Source organism: Salvelinus alpinus, chromosome 2, assembly GCF_045679555.1.
Source record: "Salvelinus alpinus chromosome 2, SLU_Salpinus.1, whole genome shotgun sequence".
NCBI lineage: Eukaryota > Metazoa > Chordata > Actinopteri > Salmoniformes > Salmonidae > Salvelinus > Salvelinus alpinus.
This window is the reverse complement of record NC_092087.1, coordinates 17,900,973-17,923,943: the sequence shown is the minus strand read 5'-3', so window position 1 is coordinate 17,923,943 and position 22,971 is coordinate 17,900,973. Positions and strand designations below refer to the sequence as shown.

The 22,971-nt window shown below is 43.4% G+C and overlaps 1 protein-coding gene across 6 annotated transcripts in view; it reads left to right on the top strand.

Moving 5' to 3' along the window:
• The window catches only part of LOC139555316 (kazrin-like), a 301,708-nt gene that overhangs the window by 47,630 nt on the left and 231,107 nt on the right, over positions 1 to 22,971 (top strand). The window lies entirely within an intron of this gene.

Genomic DNA, 22,971 nt, shown 5'->3' with positions numbered 1-22,971 from the left:
ACCTGGGAGAGGCAAAAGTCCAACAAAATGTCGACATTTGAATAATTGAATGCCACCTCGTTCGAAGAGGAGCATTAATAATGCAATGGTCTCTCAGTCTCTCTGAAGCTCCTGATCAAATTGAGCTGTTCAAAATCATTAGTGACAACATCAGCATTGCAGATATGGCCATAATGTGACTGGCCCTGCCGCGGCTCGCTCACTAATTACAGTATGCATAAACCAAGGTCCCAATATCATGCCATCCCAAGCGCCCAACAGTGCACTTGCATGCTGTGTCTCCAATCTGGCAACACACTGTTGTTGTGGAGGGAGTCTGGTCCTAACTATGTGATAAAGCAATAGATTGTTTGTATCTCTCTCAATCCTCAGGATGTTTGGAAAGAAAATGCTTACTTCAATCACAATGCCTTCCATTGTCTTTTCTAAAGACTTCTTTCCTGAACATAATGATGTCCTTTCTTCATCCGAGGGGACTCTTTATGTATAATATGTGATGAATTTCTATAGAAAGAATCCGTCTGGCTGTAGGGAGAAGTAATAAAACAATCTGCTTGAATCCTCCGGTTTGCCTTGGATCGTTTGATAATTCCTCTTTACAGTTTTTATTTCCCCCTTTATCATCTTGTTCCCTTTCTTGTTTTGATGGATGTTCTCCGGGACTTGACATAGTGATGCATTTGGCTCATCCTTTAGTCACATCACACACTTGATGGATATAGAGTCCCCTCGCCATTCTCCCTAAGATATTTTCCTGAGACGCTGCGGTGTCATTGATTAAAGAGAATGTAATTCAGCAAAAGGCCATCGCCTTCTCCTCAGCCCATTTGTATGCAAGCCGGAGTGAAAGATAGTTAGCCCGCAGTCAGTTTTTCTGCAGCTCAACAATAGAACACTGTAGGGTGATGGATGAGCAGTAGCCTCTGCCATGAATGGACTGCTGATTATCTCTGTGAGAAGTTGTTCTTCTAAAAGTTGGTAGTAGTTTAATGTTAACTGAATCATCCTGTAGCTGTCAAGTTGACTAAGTATCTACCTGTTGCCATGGCTCTGTGTTCAGTAGACCCATTATCTTTACCTGTACCCCTCTCTTCCCTTGTGGGTCTGTCCTGTCACCTGAGCCCCTCCATGAGGCCCTTTTCTGCCCTGTCACAGCAGAGATGCTACAGTATAGGCTGCCCCTCTTCGACTGACAGCTGCTTGCTGCCATAGCGATGAGTCTTGTATCCTCTCCAGGAGATTCCTTACAGGAGAGTGTGTAGTGGTAGGCTAAGCTTACACATCAGTCTGTCTCACTGGGTGTGTCTCTCTTCTACATTTCCTGATTTCCTCTGGGTATGAGCACAGTAGGACCTTTCTGAACTGTGCTGCACAATGCTCTGTTTGATCAGACTACACGATCACAGTAATTACAGCGTTATATCCATAGTGTATGACTTTGCCCAGAGAACCTCCCAAAATAAAAGGTCAGAAAAAATTAGACTATTTCCATGATGCCTACACAAGAAAAGTGCCTGCCTGCCTGCCTGCCTGCCTGCCTGCCTGCCTGTCTGTCTGTCTGTCTGTCTGTCTGTCTGTCTGTCTGTCTGTCTGTCTGTCTGTCTGTCTGTCTGTCTGTCTGTCTGTCTGTCTGTCTGTCTGTCTGTCTGTCTGTCTGTCTGTCTGTCTGTCTGTCTGTCTGTCTGTTTGTCTGTCTGTCTGTCTGTCTGTCTGTCTGTCTGTCTGTCTGTCTGTCTGTCTGTCTGTTTGTCTGCCTGCCTCCCTGCCTGCCTGCCTGCCTGCCTGCCTGCCTGCCTGTCTGTCTGTGTGCTTGTCTGTCTGTCTGTCTGTCTGTCTGTCTGTCTGTCTGTCTGTCTGTCTGTCTGTCTGTCTGTCTGTCTGTCTGTCTGTCTGTCGAAACAGTAGAGCAGCAGCAAGCACTCAGGTGGAATATTAAATCGGTCTCTCACCCCCTCTATCTCCCCCCCAATCGCCCCTCTCTCTTCTTCCTTCTGTGTTAGCTGTCAATCTCGGGGTAAGTCTGAACCAAAAGTCCAGCTAACTGACAATGTTTCAGCAGCAGGGCTACAGCTGACCTCAGCCTAATTGGTTCTGTGGCAGAGCCAGACTGGGCTGTTCTGGCACCCCGCGGAACCTTAAAGAGCCGCAGAAAGAAAAAAGCAACTCTGGAGCAGTGGCTAGTTTAGCATGTCAGTCTTGGTGGGGAAAACTCAACAATTTTTTTTAGGTGCATGCCAGCAAAGCCACTACACAACTCAACACTAAACAATACATTAATTGCACTATAACGGCGACAAACGGTGCCCACAAACTGTGATGGCCTACATAAAGCTGGCCTTTCAGCAACATGGAGTGAATCTTTACCACTGCCTCACCTGGCTATCAGCAGAGCCTTGTCTGTCAGAGAAACAGTTCCTTCAGGCTCATTTACTGCCTTTTAAAAGCATAGCTGATATGGCTGACTTGCTTAAATACCACTAAAACATCAATGGATTTACAACCACAGAGAGTTACCGCAAGTCGCGAAGAAAACAGGAGCTGCCTCCACTATTCCAGCACCATTTCAACTTCAACATTTCAACATCGTCAAATCAGCTATGCTTAGTCTAATTAACATTAGCTTTCTAGATCTAGCTGCATATTGAACTTCCATCCTCTCAGACCAGGGGCACAATGTATGAATTAATGGTTGGATCAGAATCACCTTTATAATCATTAACCAGTATGGAGAATTAAGTAAAACCACAAGCCCAAATCCATATCTCCATCCATGGCTAATTTAGGAAAGGGTTCAATTTGAGCTAGCTCGCTAGTCACCGAAGGACAACAACACAACGAGATGCAACAATTCAAGTTTTTTCTATTAATGATGTATGCTCTCGATGCGATTTGATAGGAGTGACACCAAATTCAAACTGGCTTCCCTTGACACATTTTTGGTGCGCCAGGAACATTCACAGCTGAGGTCACTCAGTTTAGCTCAACACTGATTGGCTCTTGTTTTATACTTTTTTTTATCAAGGGAGGCCTTGCATTCAATGCTACGGGCCGCAACAATGTCATACTCTTTTGGACCAGACAGCATCAGATAGATGGCCTATACATACAGAGACAGAGGGGCGCTGTTTTGCTTGCTCGGATGCTTTCTCCGGTGAGATACATTTAGCCTCTTTTGAATTGTAGAAAATATGCAACATAGAGAGACGAAAATACATAATTTTATATGTTTTTGTATTTTTTCTTGGTATGTTTTTTGGGGGAAGCCTGGCTACCCTTGGCATCCATGGAACAACGCCACTGTTAGGAAGTAGTGTGTCATAATGATGAAATCTGTATATCCATCTAGTTCAGGTTCATAAAGAGCTGAAGAACAGAATTCGTCATTAGAAAATGATGTGAAATAAACAGTACTTTCTTTAATCAAAGATTTCTTTATCATTTGTACAATCTATGTGTAGTCAAAGGGTTCGGTTTGACTGTGGAAATCTGAGGAAAACTGCACATTTAAGTGCTAATATCTCAAGGCAAATTCCACTAAAAGGCAGAACATTTATTTGGAAGGATTTTGAATCGTTTCTCTTTGAATGCTATCCCATAATTTATTGCCTCATTTGTCATTTGCACAGATGTATTATTTATGTCCTGCTTGCTATGCTGTGCTGTGGCTGGGTGACTAATCAAATGCTTTTCTGTGGGTGTGGGGACTGTGAGTTGATGTAACGGAACGTTACATTGCCTTACTGTGGTGGAGGTGTCAGTGGGGTTTCCATAGGTTGCTGCTCTGATCTGATGATGGCGGACAGAGAGCTCATCATGATACGGAAAAGTAATAAGGTCAAAAGGTCAAAATACTGTATTGTAAACAATATAATAAACGTAGGAGCAGTACGTCTGACTGTGGCAATATTGAGTCAATACAGACTGAATACAGAGCCTGACTGGGACTGGTCAGAGACCTCAAATAGAGCACTGCTGCCGCCCAAACACCCTTCACTGTCAGTTTGTATGTTATGGTCACTCTGTCCAAACAGGAGAGGTTTCCTTGTCTATTAGCTAAAGGCTTTGAGACCATCTTACATGAATAATTGATCGCTAGCCCACCATGGGCAGGCTGTTAGATGGGACACCAGGAAGTGATTACAGTATTGATCGGATGGTGAGTTGGCATTGGGGGCGGGTTGTTCTGCAGACCTTGCACATCCTTAATCTCCCCTCTCTCCCCCTACTCTGATGTCCGGGGTCAGGGTCTGTCTGTTTGGCAATGAAGGGAGTGTAGAGTGGAAGCAAAAACAGAGTGCCCAGAAATTCAATACAGGACAAACACAGAAGTGAAAAGGCAGCAGGAGCTCTGGTAGGATTAGAAGTGAATAGTGATGCTATTAATCCCATTAATCCTAGCCGTCACTTCCAGACCCTTTCACTTCCAGTAGCTCACAGGAGTCTGATTATGAGCAATACTCATGAAAAACATTCCAGTTAATTAACACATTTTAGGGAGATGTCTATGTGATGGGCTGTGCCGATTTAAAACCACAGTGAATTTTATGGCCGCTACAAAACAGTTGTTTTGTCGTTTTATTAGGCGGGGTTAGGAGGGGTAAGGTGCCAATTTGAAGCATTCAATTACAAAGTTTTTGTCACTGTCATCATTTTAATTTATTATTGAGCCATGGGCCTGGGAGAAGATTATTTGGGTGGCTGGGATATTGATCCAGTAGGGTTTGAATTGGGAGGCAGACCTCAGCTTCTAGAGCTGAGGTGTGTGTGTGTGCGCCTGTATGTGCATGCGTGGGTCTGGGAGGATGATCAGGGCCTTCACATAATGCATTAATAAACTGGTCGACAGAAACACAAAGAACGACCCAGGCGAGTGTAGATTTGCTGCCCCATCTCCACTTAACTACTTGAATAATGATCCATAACTCCTAGCTAGCGTCTCCTCAATACTTTTATTCTTAAAGCCTTGCAGGCCCCGGAGTGTTCGGCCTTCGTTTGAAGTGTGAACACTTTACTGCTGAGGTTCAGAAAATGAAATTACATTGTTTTGTCCGAGGATACCGAAGATCTCATTCCATCTCATCTCAGGAGACGACAATGTATTTTATCTCATTTGAATGGCCGTCATTACTTTCTCTGCCACCTGATTAATCGTGTGACGGTGTGAGATAATTCACTGAACCAAGGTTTATTTATTTGGTAGACTGGCATTCTGAATGAAAACAGTATGAGTAGTCTGGACTTCAAAGAGCTGAGGTTGTTCATTTTCTAGCTGTGCCGTTCGAGCTGATATGCCCTTTTTCACCTATCCTGCTAGGATGCTAGGACTGCTAGGCTGCATTTGTTTTTACCATCCGTTTGGGATCCATCCGGCTGTGGTGAATCTGTTGAAATGAAGTATGTGTCATGTCTGAGGGTCATAGGCCTGGATGAGGATCGAATACCACTGTAATTGGATACTTCACATGCTCTATCACATTCAGGATATTTCCACCTTTCAATGGCATGACACGCAGATGTAATGGATTCTTTGTATTGTCCCCACGTCCCTTGAAATACAGTAAGATAAACTTGCACACTGATTGTAGAATCTCATATCCGATCACAAATCTAGCAACCCCTGTATTAAGGACACATTGCTCAGTAGATCAAGCCTTTGCTATACACTGAGTGTACAAAACATTATGAACACCTGCTCTTTCTATGACATAGACTGACCAGGTGAATCCAGGTAGAAGCTATAATCCCTCATTGATGTCACTGGTTAAATTCACTTCAATCGGATTGTTAAGCCTTGAGATAATCGAGACATGGATTGTGTATGTGTGCCATTCAGAGGGTGAATGGGCCAGACAAAAAGTGCCTTTGAACAGGGTATGGTACGCTGCTGGGTTTTCAAGCTCAACAGTTTCCTGTGTGTATCAAGAATGGTCCACCACCCAAAAGACATCCAGCCAACTTGACACAATTGTGGGAGGCATTGGAGTCAACATGGGCCAGCATCCCTGTGGAACGCTTTTGACTGTTTGTAGAGTCCATGCCCCGACGAATTGAGGATATTCTGAGGACAAAAGGGGAGGGGTGAATAAGTTGTATCAGATGAAACAGCCCCAGTCTGATGATGGGGTTTGGTTGTCTAAAGCCCTCCCTAAACCTGTCCATTCACAGTTTGAACTGGAGCATCACTTGCATGTTGCCATAGAAACGGAGAGTGCTGTCACAAAGTTGATCGGGATCACTACGTACAGCTCTTTCAGCAGATCAAAAGTTCTCACCTCAATTTCAGAGAGAGTTTTGATGATATGAAAGGTCTTTTCATCCTTGCCGATCTGCTCTTGACTGACAGAGAGAGTGTTTGTGCAATTCAAAGTCTTGTTTTGGCCCTATTTGTGTCTGGCTGAAGGGAATAAATTAACTTGTCTCGCATTGGAGAGAGAGAGAGAGAGAGAGAGAGAGAGAGAGAGAGAGAGAGAGAGAAAGAGAGAGAGAGAGAGAGAGAGAGAGAGAGAGAGAGAGAGAGAGAGAGAGAGAGAGAGAGAGAGAGAGAGAGAGAGAGAGAGAGAGAGAGAGAGAGAGAGAGAGAGAGAGAGAGAGAGAGAGAGAGAGAGAGGGGTAAAACATACGACATTATAAAATCCATGTACACAAACAACAAGTGTGCGGTTAAAATTGGCAAAAAACACACACATTTCTTCACACAGGGTCGTGGGGTGAGACAGGGATGCAGCTTAAGCCCCACCCTCTTCAACATATATATCAACGAATTGGCGCGGGCACTAGAACAGTCTGCAGCACCCGGTCTCACCCTACTAGAATCCGAAGTCAAATGTCTACTGTTTGCTGATGATCTGGTGCTTCTGTCACCAACCAAGGAGGGCCTACAGCAGCACCTAGATCTTCTGCACAGATTCTGTCAGACCTGGGCCCTGACAGTAAATCTCAGTAAGACCAAAATAATGGTGTTCCAAAAAAGGTCCAGTCACCAGGACCACAAATTCCATCTAGACACCGTTGCCCTAGAGCACACAAAAAACTATACATACCTCGGCCTAAACATCAGCACCACAGGTAACTTCCACAAAGCTGTAAACGATCTGAGAGACAAGGCAAGAAGGGCCTTCTATGCCATCAAAAGGAACATAAATTTCAACATACCAATTAGGATCTGGCTAAAAATACTTGAATCAGTCATAGAGCCCATTGCCCTTTATGGTTGTGAGGTCTGGGGTCCGCTCACCAACCAAGATTTCACAAAATGGGACAAACACCAAATTGAGACTCTGCATGCAGAATTCTGCAAAAATATCCTCCGTGTACAACGTAGAACACCAAATAATGCATGCAGAGCAGAATTAGGCCGATACCCACTAATTATCAAAATCCAGAAAAGAGCCGTTAAATTCTACAACCACCTAAAAGGAAGCGATTCCCAAACCTTCCATAACAAAGCCATCACCTACAGAGAGATGAACTTGGAGAAGAGTCCCCTAAGCAAGCTGGTCCTAGGGCTCTGTTCACAAACACAAACACACCCCACAGAGCCCCAGGACAACAGCACAATTAGACCCAACCAAATCATGAGAAAACAAAAAGATAATTACTTGACACATTGGAAAGAATTAACAAAAAAACAGAGCAAACTAGAATGCTATTTGGCCCTAAACAGAGAGTACACAGTGGCAGAATACCTGACCACTGTGACTGACCCAAACTTAAGGAAAGCTTTGACTATGTACAGACTCAGTGAGCATAGCCTTGCTATTGAGAAAGGCCGCCGTAGGCAGACATGGCTCTCAAGAGAAGACAGGCTATGTGCACACTGCCCACAAAATGAGGTGGAAACTGAGCTGCACTTCCTAACCTCCTGCCCAATGTATGACCATATTAGAGAGACATATTTCCCTCAGATTACACAGATCCACAAAGAATTTGAAAACAAATCCAATTTTGATAAACTCCCATATCTACTGGGAGAAATTCCACAGTGTGCCATCACAGCAGCAAGATTTGTGACCTGTTGCCACAAGAAAAGGGCAACCAGTGAAGAACAAACACCATTGTAAATATAACCCATATTTATGCTTATTTATTTTAACTTGTGTGCTTTATCCATTTGTACATTGTTACAACACTGTATATTTATAATATAACATTTGTAATGTCTTTATTGTTTTGAAACTTCTGTATGTGTAATGTTTACTGTTAATTTGTATTGTTTATTTCACTTTTGTATAATATCTACCTCACTTGCTTTGGCAATGTTAACACATGTTTCCCATGCCAATAAAGCCCCTTGAATTGAATTGAATTGAATTGAGAGAGAGAGAGAGAGAGAGAGAGAGAGAGAGAGAGAGAGAGAGAGAGAGAGAGAGAGAGAGAGAGAGAGAGAGAGAGAGAGAGAGAGAGAGAGAGAGAGAGAGAGAGAGAGAGAGAGAGAGAGAGAGAGAGAGAGAGAGAGAGAGAGAGAGAGAGAGAGAGAGAGAGAGAGAGAGACCAGAGTTCAGCATAGACCATTATGGCCTCTGGTATAGTTTGCCATTGTTTTGATTCATTCAGAGAGGAGAGATGTACAAACAACCTACAGTTCATTATTTAGCATCTATTAGTATTTGAGATTTCTTCTCCTCCTGCTGCTGGTGTTTCTTCCTGAGAACTGGTGCTTGAATAATGCATGTGAAAACATACAGCTGCTGTGCACACACACAGTCGACCAAGAGTAGGGAGGTTTGATGTGAGAAGAAGAGACTGACGTCCTTTTACTTCTCCCTTCTTCTCTGTCTCAACTCTCCGTCCTCCATTCTCCTCCAACCTCCACCCTCCTCTATCCTCCCTCCTCCATCCTCTCCATCCTCCTCTATTGTCCCCCATCCTCCTCCATTCTACTTCATCCTCCTCATTCTCCTCTATCCTCCCCCATTCTCCTCCATCCTCCTCCATCCTCCTCCATCCTCTTTGATCCTCCTCCATCCTCCTCCATCCTCCTCTATGTGATCTCAACCTGAGGAATGTCTTGACCTCCTGAATCCCTCTCTGCCCATTGACTCCTCATCGAAAGTGGAATAATTCTGTAGGGCTGATTCGAGAGTGGAATTAGCTGTATGGAGATCCCCCTTGACCTCACTCTAAGATTGAAATGCTTCCTGCCATCCCATACCTGTAAGGAGTTGCAGGGAACTAAATGACTCCCCCCGTATCTATTCCCTGCCAGAAGCAATCAGTTCGAATAGGCAGGGAGGCTGGCCAGGCGGAGGTGGTATTTAGCCCAGGGGCCCCTCATTCTCAAGGCACGTATTTGAGAAGGAAATGATGCTGGCTGGGCCAGGCTGGATTACTGTAGACTGGACTGATAACAGGGCATTAGTAACAGGTTTATACAAACAGAGTGTTTACTCTACCTGGGCCAGCCACTAGCTCAGCTCACTGATACACCACATGTGTGTCGTTCTGTGGGAGTATCAGAGCATCAGTCCCTTTTAACTCTAATGTTAGTAAAAATAAGCACCGCGCTCATCCTTGGGATTACTATGTCGTTTATTTGAAAATTGTCAAAATAGCATTGATGTTAACTAGGGTTTAACATACATTATTATTTTCTCAATAGTGTATCAAACATTATTTTTCCCCCACCTTTCGCCACACTGAAACAGTAATTGACAGCAGGGTTGCCAGGTTCTGTGTGTCAGATCTTCCCCAGCTGTATTCTGATGTAATCTGGTGTAATGTCATTAAACAGAGAGGCTATCTATCTGTCTAATGCTCTGGAGGGCTCAGCAGGCCTCCCCCATACAGGTGATAGATAGGGTCATCCTCATCCTGCTCTTCATCCTGTACAAGGATGGTTACAGTACCTAGTACTCCCCCAGCAGCACCCACAGCAGGTGGTATGATGGGATTATCTGTACCTCCTAGCATTGCCTTCACACCATGGCTATTAAATTATACCTGCGTGTCATACAAGGTGTCATATGGACTTTACAGTAGGAACGTACACTGAGTATAATGATCTTTCCATTAAATAGACTGACCAGGTGAATCCAGATGAAAGCTATGATCCCTTATTGATGTCACTTGTTAAATCCACTTCAATCAGTGTAGATGAAGGGGAGGAGACAGGTTAAAGAAGGATGTTTTAGCCTTGAGACAATTGAGACATAGATTGTGTATGTGTGCAATTCAGAGTGTGAATGTGCAAGACAAAAGATTTAAGTGCCTTTGAACGGGGTATGGTAGTAGGTACCAGGAGCACTGGTTTGTGTCAAGAACTGCAATGCTGCTGAATTTTTCACACTCAACAGTTTCTCATGTGTATCAAGAATGGTCCACCACCCAAAGGACATCCAGCCAACTTGACACAACTGTGTGAAGCATTAGTCAACATGGGCCAGCATCCCTGTGGAGGGGAGGGGGGGGGGGGGGGATTAACTCAATATTAGGAAGGTGTTCCTAATGGTTGGAATACTCAGTGTAAGTTGCACCACCATCTGGCCACAACGATTGCAGACAGCCAGGAATTTAATGGTGGATCTCGATATTGATTCATTTAATATGGATGGAGGTTTATTCTTGAGAACCACATTCCATGCTTGAAGGCTCTGGGCTGTTACATCCTGTTTCTATTCTACCAGGATGAGGTTGATTTCCACTGTATCAAGTTCTATTCAACACTTTATTATTAGGATGAAACATACAGTTATTTTCAAATTAATAAACGACCTTCCTTACTGTCTTTTGTCCCCTTCAACGACCGGTTGTCCTACCCCAGATGTCCCTGCCACTGTAATAACTACAATAACAACTACTGTAGTCACAGGGACAAGGTTATCAAAGATGGCTCCCATCTATTTATGAGCTCTGCCTTGTGTTTTAATCCTGACAGTTCCCAGGGTATCCTGGCCTCTTGTATGTGTTAGCTAGCTGTGAGTGCTATGCAGTGATATTGGATATGATACATAAGAACCCTAGTGATAAAGTGAGACAGGGCTGCACTGCCTCAGGACACACTTCTCAGCAGAGTAGTTAAGGATAGGACACATAAGAACCCTAGTGATAAAGTGACACAGAGTAGTTAAGGATAGGATACATAAGAACCCTAGTGATAAAGTGACACAGAGTAGTTAAGGATAGGATACATAAGAACCCTAGTGATAAAGTGACACAGAGTAGTTAAGGATAGGATACATAAGAACCCTAGTGATAAAGTGACACAGAGTAGTTAAGGATAGGATACATAAGAACCCTAGTGATAAAGTGACACAGAGTAGTTAAGGATAGGATACATAAGAACCCTAGTGATAAAGTGACACAGAGTAGTTAAGGATAGGATACATAAGAACCCTAGTGATAAAGTGACACAGAGTAGTTAAGGATAGGACACATAAGAACCCTAGTGATAAAGTGACACAGAGTAGTTAAGGCAGACAGGTTGCCCACTTCAGACGTGGCTCATTTGAATTTTCTCCAGTGTGTTCTACTTGTCGTCTGACTATGATCACATAGCAGTATGCAGTGCATTAACCCACCTGAGCCTCAAGGGTAAGCCACATGTTTAGAACTTCATTTGCCATTTTACTCACATGTTAATAGTCACCTGCCCCCGCTCTCCTCATTGGGTTCTGGACACCTACACGTCTGTCCATGTGATATTATGCATGAGGTGAAGCAATAGGAAGCCACTGCAAATTGACATGAAGATTAATAGAGGAAGTAGAGTGTGACATTGGAAGTCATAAATTAGATAGGAAATGTCTGTTATAGAGAAATCCAATTCCAGCATGTTAAAAAAGAAAGTGGTTGGCATCATCGGTACTGTCACGTTCTGACCTTAATTCCTTTTTTATGTCTTTATTTTAGTTGGTCATGGCGTGAGTTGGGGTGGGCATGTGTTTTTTCCATGTATTTTCTATGTTTTGTTCTGTTGTTATATTTCTATGTGTTTGGCCTAGTATGGTTCTCAATCAGAGGCAGGTGTCAGTCGTTGTCTCTGATTGGGAGCCATATTTAGGTAGCCTGTTTTCTATTGTGTTTTGTGGGTGGTTGTTTCCTGTTTCAGTGTTTGCACCATACGGGACTGTTTCGGTTGTTTGTTCGTGTTTTGTTATTTTTGTTCTGTGTTCATTTTGATTTATTAAAAATCTATTATGGACACTTACCACGCTGCACATTGGTCCGATCCTTGCTACTCCTCCTCAGACGAAGAGGAAATCCGTTACAGGTACGGTAGTCTGTGTATGGTATCTGCATTTCTATATACCGCCCATGCTGTTTTATTACCCCCATGTTGTCATGGGGTTCTGTCAGGAGAATTTTGTTCTCAATGTTCATAAACTGAACTTCCATTAAACTACTCGGTCTGTTACTAAGAATTTGTAAGGTTCTTATTAAAATGAAACAGACAGAAGCATGTCTACCATAGTCAGCATGTTTATTTACAAGAGCTCTGCACATCCTTACATGTACATTGGTTTATATACCTCTTATTTCGTCATAACTGTCCCTCCTCCTCTAAGACAATGACAATATAGTTCACAAGTCTTCTCCTTCTCATACATTGTCCTCCACCTGTTATACAATCTACTACCCCAAGGTCTCTCCCCTCCCTGGGTGGGGACAGAATGTCCTGAAAGGAACACAGTAGTACAGCTTGTCTGTCGATAGCTCCTCTTATCATTTGTTTCACACTTGCACCCTTACATACTAAAAAGGAAATGTTTTCCTGCCACACGTTAGATCCCTTGATACCAATTGAGCAACGTTTGAACACCACACCTTGTAGAATCCATTCACCAAAGAATTCAGGATGTTCTGGATGTAAAGGGGGGTTCGACCTGGTGCTAGATGGGTGTACCTAATAAACTGTCCGCTGAGTGTTTATTTCAATACCACAGTCTAACAGCAATCTCTTAAATCCCTAGAGCACCATTATTTCGTCATGAATTTTTGTTGTTTCTTTAGAGAGAAGATGTTATTTTAATTAACTTCACAAGGTATTTTAATACAGCTATTGTCCTCTTGCATGTTGCATGACATAAGATGCCAGGAAGGTGCACTTGAAATATGCCATAAAGATCATTGCTCCAGTCAGCATTTTCCATTGTATGCCCTTCTAGAGATTCAGGGTTCATGAAGCATCTCAGAGTAGTATTGCTAGGATCAGTTTAGTCTTTTAAATCATAATGAATAGGATTAGGGTCTATATGGACAGGGGAGACCTGATCAGTACTCCTTGATCAGTTCTCCTACTCTGCGACGCTTTATGAAAAGTGGCCCAGACTCATAAGAAAACAACAAACTCTCGATCCGATAGGAATGTTAAAGGGGAAAGTTTTGAAGGTTGAAGATTGTGATGGTTGAAGGTGAAAGGTTATGATGGTTGAAGTTTATGATGGTTGAAGATTATGAAGGTTGATGGTTATGATGGTTGAAGTTTGAAAGTTATGATGGTTGAAGGTTAGGATGGTTGAAGGTTATGATGGTTGAAGGTTGAACGTTATAATGGTTTAAGGTTATGATGGTTGAAGGTTTAAGGTTATGATGGTTGAAGGTTGAATGTTATAATGGTTTAAGGTTATGATGGTTGAAGGTTGAAGGTTATGATGTTTGAAGGTTGAACGTTATGATGGTTGAAGATTATGATGGTTGAAGGTTGAATGTTATGATGGTTTAAGGTTATGATGGTTGAAGGTTGAATGTTATGATGGTTTAAGGTTATGATGGTTGAAGGTTATGATGGTTTAAGGTTATGATGGTTGAATGTTGAAAGTTATGATGGTTGAAGGTTGAATGTTATGATGGTTTAAGGTTATGATGGTTGAAGGTTATGATGGTTGAAGGTTATGATGGTTGAAGGTTGAAAGTTATGATGGTTGAAGGTTGAATGTTATGATGGTTTAAGGTTTTGATGGTTGAAAGTTATGAGGGTTGAAGGTTGAAGGTTATGATGGTTGAAGATTGAATGTTATGATGGGTTGAAGGTTATGATGGTTGAAAGTTGAATGTTTATATCTGTCAGTGTTCCATAGAATGCCTCCTTAATCAGAACCAGCCGCAGATTCCATGTTCTGTTAGGGTCTCATGAAGAGGCTTTGTTTTATATGTTGTGTTCTGGTTGAGTCATTACAGTCCTCGTGTTCTCACTGTAGACTATCTCAATATTCTTAAGAGAGAGTGAAGAGAGATAGATAGATTCAGTATAGAGAACCATACAAAGCCCATAGTCCTCCATAACCTCTAAACGTGTGATTACTATCAATGACTTCACTCTGAATAGTTCAAATCTGATTGATCATCAGCTGCTCATTTTGTTCTCTCTGTAGGTGAGCTACCTGTCCAAATCAACCTCATGCAGCAGGGGGAATGAAATCAATGCATGTCAACAGGTCCTGCACAGTTGAAATTTGTGAGATTAATATCCAGGGTGTGTTGTGAGATTAATGTCCAGGGTGTGTTGTGAGATTAATGTCCAGGGTGTCTTGTGGGATTAATGTCCAGGGTGTCTTGTGGGATTAATGTCCAGGGTGTCTTGTGGGATTAATGTCCAGGGTGTCTTGTGGGATTAATGTCCAGGGTGTGTTGTGAGATTAATGTCCAGGGTGTGTTGTGAGATTAATATCCAGGGTGTGTTGTGAGATTAATGTCCAGGGTGTGTTGTGAGATTAATGTCCAGGGTGTGTTGTGAGATTAATGTCCAGGGTGTGTTGTGAGATTAATGTCCAGGGTGTGTTGTGAGATTAATGTCCAGGGTGTGTTGTGAGATTAATATCCAGGGTGTGTTGTGGGATTAATGTCCAGGGTGTGTTGTGAGATTAATGTCCAGGGTGTGTTGTGAGATTAATGTCCAGGGTGTGTTGTGAGATTAATATCCAGGGTGTGTTGTGAGATTAATGTCCAGGGTGTGTTGTGAGATTAATATCCAGGGTGTGTTGTGAGATTAATGTCCAGGGTGTCTTGTGATATTAATGTCCAGGGTGTGTTGTGGGATTAATGTCCAGGGTGTGTTGTGGGATTAATGTCCAGGGTGTCTTGTGAGATTAATGTCCAGGGTGTCTTGTGAGATTAATGTCCAGGGTGTGTTGTGGGATTAATGTCCAGGGTGTGTTGTGGGATTAATGTCCAGGGTGTGTTGTGGGATTAATATCCAGGGTGTCTTGTGGGATTAATGTCCAGGGTGTCTTGTGGGATTAATGTCCAGGGTGTCTTGTGGGATTAATGTCCAGGGTGTGTTGTGGGATTAATGTTCAGGGTGTGTTGTGGGATTAATGTCCAGGGTGTGTTGTGGGATTAATGTCCAGGGTGTGTTGTGGGATTAATGTCCAGGGTGTCTTGTGGGATTAATGTCCAGGGTGTCTTGTGGGATTAATATCCAGGGTGTGTTGTGGGATTAATGTCCAGGGTGTGTTGTGGGATTAATGTCCAGGGTGTGTTGTGGGATTAATGTCCAGGGTGTGTTGTGGGATTAATGTCCAGGGTGTGTTGTGGGATTAATGTCCAGGGTGTGTTGTGAGATTAATGTCCAGGGTGTCTTGTGGGATTAATATCCAGGGTGTGTTGTGGGATTAATGTCCAGGGTGTCTTGTGGGATTAATGTCCAGGGTGTGTTGTGGGATTAATATCCAGGGTGTCTTGTGGGATTAATATCCAGGGTGTCTTGTGGGATTAATGTCCAGGGTGTCTTGTGGGATTAATGTCCAGGGTGTCTTGTGGGATTAATGTCCAGGGTGTGTTGTGGGATTAATGTCCAGGGTGTCTTGTGGGATTAATGTCCAGTGTGTCTTGTGGGATTAATATCCAGGGTGTCTTGTGGGATTAATGTCCAGGGTGTGTTGTGGGATTAATGTCCAGGGTGTGTTGTGGGATTAATGTCCAGGGTGTGTTGTGGGATTAATGTCCAGTGTGTCTTGTGGGATTAATATCCAGGGTGTCTTGTGGGATTAATGTCCAGGGTGTGTTGTGGGATTAATGTCCAGGGTGTCTTGTGGGATTAATGTCCAGGGTGTCTTGTGGGATTAATGTCCAGGGTGTCTTGTGGGATTAATGTCCAGGGTGTGTTGTGGGATTAATGTCCAGGGTGTGTTGTGAGATTAATGTCCAGGGTGTGTTGTGAGATTAATGTCCAGGGTGTCTTGTGGGATTAATGTCCAGGGTGTGTTGTGGGATTAATGTCCAGGGTGTGTTGTGAGATTAATGTCCAGGGTGTCTTGTGGGATTAATGTCCAGGGTGTGTTGTGAGATTAATGTCCAGGGTGTGTTGTGGGATTAATGTCCAGGGTGTGTTGTGAGATTAATGTCCAGGGTGTCTTGTGGGATTAATGTCCAGGGTGTCTTGTGGGATTAATGTCCAGGGTGTCTTGTGGGATTAATGTCCAGGGTGTCTTGTGACATTAATGTCCAGGGTGTGTTTGTCCGAGAGTGTTCCTCTTGTGCTGGTATATACAGTACCATCAATTAAAATAGTGTTAATGTTGTATTATAAAGCTGCTCTTCCTCCTCTGTGGTTTGTGTTTAGACACAGAGATGTGATGGTTCTCCAGGGAGTAACAGCTACAGGCAGAGCCATTAGGCTTTCAAAGGCCTCTGGAATGAAGGGTTGGTTCTTAGATCTCAAGGATGGCAGGTACACTCCATTTCAGACTGATTGTTATCCTCGGTCAACAAAGTACCTGTGGTTGTGACAGTGCCAGATGAAACAAAGTGATGAACACAGACGCTCTCTCTCTCTCTGTCTCTTTCTCTCCTTCACACAGACACATACACACGCACGCACGCATGCGTACACACACACAGACTCACTCAGATATATGCATGCACACACACACACACACACACACACACACACTCAGACACTTGCATGCACACATAAACAGATTCACAGGTGTTCTGTAACTCTATTATTTCAAATACGGTCCCAAAACATTCATGTGTAAATGAGGTTAGCCAGTTCAGATGCAACATATCAAAACAATGGGAAGCATAGCACAATGTCCTTTATTGCTTTTCACGTTTCTAATTGTTACTCTTAGTGTTACTCTTAGTGGTACTCCTAGTGGTACTCTTAGTGTTACTCTTAGTGTTACTCTTAGTGGTACTCCTAGTGTTACTCTTAGTGGTACTCTTAGTGTTACTCCTAGTGTTACTCTTAGTGGTACTCTTAGTGGTACTCTTAGTGGTACTCTTAGTGGTACTCCTAGTGTTACTCTTAGTGGTACTCTTAGTGGTACTCCTAGTGGTACTCCTAGTGGTACTCCTAGTGTTACTCTTAGTGTTACTCTTAGTGTTACTCTTAGTGGTACTCCTAGTGGTACTCTTAGTATTTCTCTTAGTGGTACTCTTAGTATTACTCTTAGTGGTACTCTTAGTGTTACTCTTAGTGTTACTCTTAGTGGTACTCCTAGTGTTACTCTTAGTGTTACTCTTAGTGTTACTCTTAGTGTTACTCTTAGTGTTACTCTTAGTGGTACTCCTAGTGTTACTCTTAGTGGTACTCTTAGTGGTACTCTTAGTATTTCTCTTAGTGGTACTCTTAGTGTTACTCTTAGTGGTACTCTTAGTGGTACTCCGAGTGTTACTCTTAGTGTTACTCTTAGTGGTACTCCTAGTGTTATTCTTAGTGTTACTCTTGGTGTTACGCTTAGTGTTACTCTTATTATTACTCTTGGTGTTACTCTTAGTATTACTACTGGTGTTACTCTTTGTATTACTCGTAGTGTTACTCCAGGTGTTACCCTTGGTGTTACTCTTAGTATTACTCTAGGTGTTAATCCTAGTATTACTCTTAGTGTTACTCCGGGTGTTACTCTTAGTGTTACTCCAAGTGTTACTCTTATTATTACTCTTAGTATTACTCCAAGTGTTACTCTTAGTATTACTCTAGGTGTTAATCCTGGTATTACTCTTTGTGTTACTCCGGGTGTTACTCTTGGTGTTACTCTAAGTGTTACTCGTATTATTACTCGTATTATTACTCCAAGCGTTACTCTTAGTGTTACTCATGCAATAATCACTACCATGTTCAAAACTCCCTAAACCGTACTAGTTTTGGATTCAGACAAACTCATTTTGAATGCAGATTAATTAAACTCCCAGCCTCTACAGAAGCCATCTTATTAACCGCATTTAAATCACACACATTTACAATTAGAATAAATCAGAGACATTAAATAAAAGGTGTGTTGCATAGTAACTGTAACTGGCTCCCTGCAGTTTTAGTAATGTAAAGTATGCATATCCTATAGTTTAAACATCACTCCACACCTCATCCAAGCATTCCTCCTATTACATTTAAAACAGGACTCAGACCTGCTGTCAGGTTACCAGTTCTACTGTAGAGTTGTGGCTGGTGCATTTGAAATGGTTGGAGGTAGCAGTGTTGTGCTGTCCCCTGATTATTATTCTTTTTTTGTATTGCTGTGTTGATTGACTGTTCTGTTCTGCTCTGTTCTGCTTTGCGCTGTTCTGCTGTCTGTGCAGGGTTGTGCAGGGTTGTGCAGGGTTGTGCAGGGTTGTGCATGCTAAGCCTGGAGAGCTGAATGGATTTCTGCTTGTTGGGCCATCAGTGTTCCTTTAACAGACTCCCCACTGCACGCTTGAATGTCTTTCAATTAAGTCCCTCTGATAACTCTTGCTCCTTCCAAGAGATAAATGTTTAAATATAATAAATGTCTTTAACTATTTTGACATTCAACTGTCTTTTGCTCTCTGCACCTACCCCCCCTCCCTCCCTCTCTCTCTCTTTTCGCTCTCTCTTCCTCCCTCCCTCCCGCTCTCTCTCCCAACCTACCCATCCCATTGTATTTTGCAGTTCTCTAACAGTTTATATGCTTTGGAAGGCGCATTTATTCTGTCCAATTTATATTTGAAATATACTGTACAGTAGGTAGACAATATGCATTAGCCACAACCTTTCCTGAATCTATTTCCCAGCACCTTAGTTATGTTATCTTGTAAAAATCAGAAAACCATTTTGACCTCGTTCCTATGTTTGTGTTATATTTTTAGCGTTCTTAAAGCCTGAGAAGCATTGGCGTATGAAAAATATTTTGGGGATGAGAGGAGATTTATTTCTGATAGGAATGTGCTTTGTTGATAAGAGAGATTGAAGATGTCACTTGGGATGATGGAATAAGTGGACTGCAGCAGGAGAGGAGATGACAGAGTTACAGAGTGAGAGAGAGAGGAGAGTGGTCACCGAAAGCTGTGACGAGTAAAGATGGAAGATTGTTGTCGTTTCCCCGCTATGCTCCACTGTAGCTGGCCATGTTTAGAACATGGGCCAATACCAGCGAGATGAGCTACCCAATCAGCAGAAACCTGGCCTGTCAACAGGGCTCTGCTCCACCAAACCATGGCCTGTCAACAGGGTTCATGCTAGATGAGGAACAGCTACATGCAGGGATAAAGTTCTTGAGGTAGAAGTTTCCCTGCCCTAAGCACAGATCTAGAATCAGATGACCCTGCGCCCAATACTAACCTTTATCTTTATCAGTGAAAAGGGACAACCTCTACCTACTCCTCAGAGAGCGAGAGAGAACAGTAGCACCATACACCCAGCAGGGGGTAGAAGAGGGAAAGAGGGAGGAAAAGGGAAGGAAAGGGAGGAAGAGATTCACTGGGCCCCCTTCACCGGGCCCCCACCACCCCGCTACGCTCTGAAACCATGTCTGTCGTTATCTTTGAGTGGAGAGACCATGTCACTGTGTTGGGTGTTACCGCTCCTCTATCAAAAATGGAGGAAGGATGGTTGTGGGCGAGGCGTGAGAGAGAGTGGAGTGGAGCCGCTAGGGAGGACTGGAGCGATAGATAGACAGACGTAGGAAGTTTGACAGCAGATAAGAGGTCCTCCCTTCAAGCCTTATCTCAGTCAACATACGGCCCGCTCCTGGGATGGGACTTTATCTCTGTCAGAGTTCAAGCCGCAGAGCCAACAGGGACTCAAGCAACATTTGATGCATCAATAACCTGTTGATAGAGTTTGTCTTGGAGTGTGGACCAGGTTGTATCTCCTATCTCCTGTGGAATATGTAATAGGGTTTAGCCGTGATAAAAGATACTAGCACTGACTTTCACAAATAAGATAGGTACATATGCTGCTGCCAGAAGTTGATTGGAATGTAGTCTGGTGCGATCGCAGAAAACTGAATAAAAGAGTGATTTATTACATTTTATCAGAACACAGAGCTTGTTTATTGGATATTCTGTTTCCTAGGCTTGGTTCCATTGACTGAGTGGAAGGGTCAGAGAAAGAAAGAGGCAGCCATACGGCAGATGAAGAATGAGAGCTCAGTTTCCGCTCTCTGCCATCGACTGTGTTCTCCATCAATGCCCCTCTGTCCCAGTGTGTCACGCTTCCACCATTCGGGCCGGGTGGGGGATAGGGGGGGCAAGGCCTCTCTCCCCCACTGTCACTCGCACCTATACATAAATGTCCCTTTTCCCCCAACTGTGACATTAGCATAAATTCTCCTTCTGTGTGAAAACTCTGATTCAGAGCGTTGACCCTAGGTGGACGCTGTTTATCCCAAGAGAGGATTGTAATGGGAGAGCCAGACAGGGCTATATTTATGAGTGGGAAAGAAAAGATAGCTTTTCTCGACATATTAATTTACTGAAGTTACACACAGCAGTTGAATCACATTTCCCCACACAGAAATCAATGACACACCTCAGTCTGATACTGCATCACATGGTTGTGCACACAAGTCCTGAGTTAAGGCAAATATAATACTCATTCTTCAACTGCAGTCTGCAATGTGGGCGCTTCTCTCTCTTCGTTCACTCTTCTCCTCATCCTTCACAACCAACCAGTCTCTTCATTTTTCCATGACTTGCCTGTTCGTGTCCACGGTGGCCATTCTGTCTGTTCTCATTCAGCGGGTTCCTCCAACCTCTGACAGGATGTGACATGGCTCTCCCTGGAATAGCTGCCTGCATGCCCTGCTGTAACCGTGTGCTGCGTTGAGACAGCAGTCACTATAAGGAAGACTGGGACAAGTCCTTGACACAACACACAGCTCTACCAGTCAAGTGCTCCTCCTCCTCCTCTTTCTTGTTCTTCTTCTTACAGAAACCATCACACTCTAACAGACTCACAGATACCCAAAATATTCTATCTAGCAGACTTACAGAGGCCCAACATACTACAACAGACTCACAAAGACCCATCATACACTATTTAACAGACCCACAGAGACCCATCATACTCTAACAGACTCACAGAAACCCATCACACTCCAAAAGACTTACAGAGACCCATCATACTCTATCAAAAAGAATTAGAGACCAATCATTCTCTAACATACTGACAGAGACCCATCATACCTTATCTAACAGACTTACAGAGACCAATCATACTATATCTAACATATTTAAAGAGACCCATCATACTCTAACAGACTCATAGAGACACATCAAACACTATGTAACAGACTTACAGAGACCCATCACACTCTATCTAACAAACTCACAGAGACCCATCATCCTCTGTCTAACAGACTCAGAGACCCATCATCCTCTATCCAACAGACTCACAGAGACCCATCATCCTCTATCCAACAGACTCACAGAGACCCATCATCCTCTATCCAACAGACTCACAGAGACCCATCATCCTCTATCTAACAGACTCACAGAGACCCATCATACTCTATCTAACAGACTCACAGAGACCCATCATCCTCTATCCAACAGACTCACAGAGACCCATCATCCTCTATCTACCAGACTCACAGAGACCCATCATCCTCTATCTACCAGACTCACAGAGACCCATCATCCTCTATCTACCAGACTCACAGAGACCCATCATCCTCTATCCAACAGACTCACAGAGACCCATCATCCTCTATCTAACAGACTCACAGAGACCCATCATCCTCTATCCAACAGACTCACAGAGACCCATCATCCTCTATCTACCAGACTCACAGAGACCCATCATCCTCTATCTACCAGACTCACAGAGACCCATCATACTCTATCCAACAGACTCACAGAGACCCATCATCCTCTATCTAACAGACTCACAGAGACCCATCATACTCTATCTAACAGCCTCACAGAGACCCATCATCCTCTATCTAACAGCCTCACAGAGACCCATCATCCTCTATCTAACAGCCTCACAGAGACCCATCATCCTCTATCTAACAGCCTCACAGAGACCCATCATACTCTATCTAACAGACTCACAGAGACCCATCATACTCTATCTAACAGACTCACAGAGACCCATCATCCTCTATCCAACAGACTCACAGAGACCCATCATCCTCTATCTACCAGACTCACAGAGACCCATCATCCTCTATCTACCAGACTCACAGAGACCAATCACCCTCTATCTAACAGACTCACAGAGACCCATCATCCTCTATCCAACAGACTCACAGAGACCCATCATCCTCTATCTAACAGACTCACAGAGACCCATCATCCTCTATCCAACAGACTCACAGAGACCCATCATCCTCTATCTACCAGACTCACAGAGACCCATCATCCTCTATCTACCAGACTCACAGAGACCCATCATCCTCTATCTACCAGACTCACCGAGACCCATCATCCTCTATCTACCAGACTCACAGAGACCCATCCTCCTCTATCTAACAGACTCACAGAGACCCATCATCCTCTGTCTAACAGACTCACAGAGGCCCATCATCCTCTATCCAACAGACTCACAGAGACCCATCATCCTCTATCTACCAGACTCACAGAGACCCATCATACTCTATCTACCAGACTCACAGAGACCCATCATCCTCTGTCTAACAGACTCACAGAGACCCATCATACTCTATCTAACAGACTCACAGAGACCCATCATCCTCTATCTACCAGACTCACAGAGACCCATCATCCTATATCCAACAGACTCACAGAGACCCATCATCCTCTATCTACCAGACTCACAGAGACCCATCATACTCTATCTACCAGACTCACAGAGACCCATCATCCTCTGTCTAACAGACTCACAGA